The sequence below is a fragment of the Penaeus monodon genome, chromosome 20, assembly GCF_015228065.2.
Source record: "Penaeus monodon isolate SGIC_2016 chromosome 20, NSTDA_Pmon_1, whole genome shotgun sequence".
NCBI lineage: Eukaryota > Metazoa > Arthropoda > Malacostraca > Decapoda > Penaeidae > Penaeus > Penaeus monodon.
Genome location: NC_051405.1, coordinates 38,514,821 through 38,515,249, shown reverse-complemented (window position 1 = coordinate 38,515,249; position 429 = coordinate 38,514,821).

Below are 429 nucleotides of genomic sequence, written 5' to 3'. Positions count from 1 at the left end.
GATATAGAAGAGTAATAGTCGGTGTATTGTAGCTCGATCGAGTAAGATTATATACTAACAATATTGACTGTTACACCCTGGAGCTGAAGTTGACTTTAGATCACAGAAGGATATATAATAAATACTATACTGCACAACAGTATCCAACTGCAGATTTATATCAGTCTCTAACATCAGTGGTATTACTGCTTTACATTTTCATTAATTCCCTTTCTAACTCATATTGAAAAGGGGTCTTCCGGATAGTGTTTCTGTGGGGCTAAATTTTTTCTCTCTTTCTCTAGCTTTGTTTACGGTTTTTTTCTCCATCTACGCTGAGGTTTCGTTCTTCTTATGCTAAAAGGGGAGAGACTGCACACAACACGTGTTAGAAATTAATGTCAAGACGAATAGGAAACATGAACAAAAATAGAAGTAGAACAAGTTAAC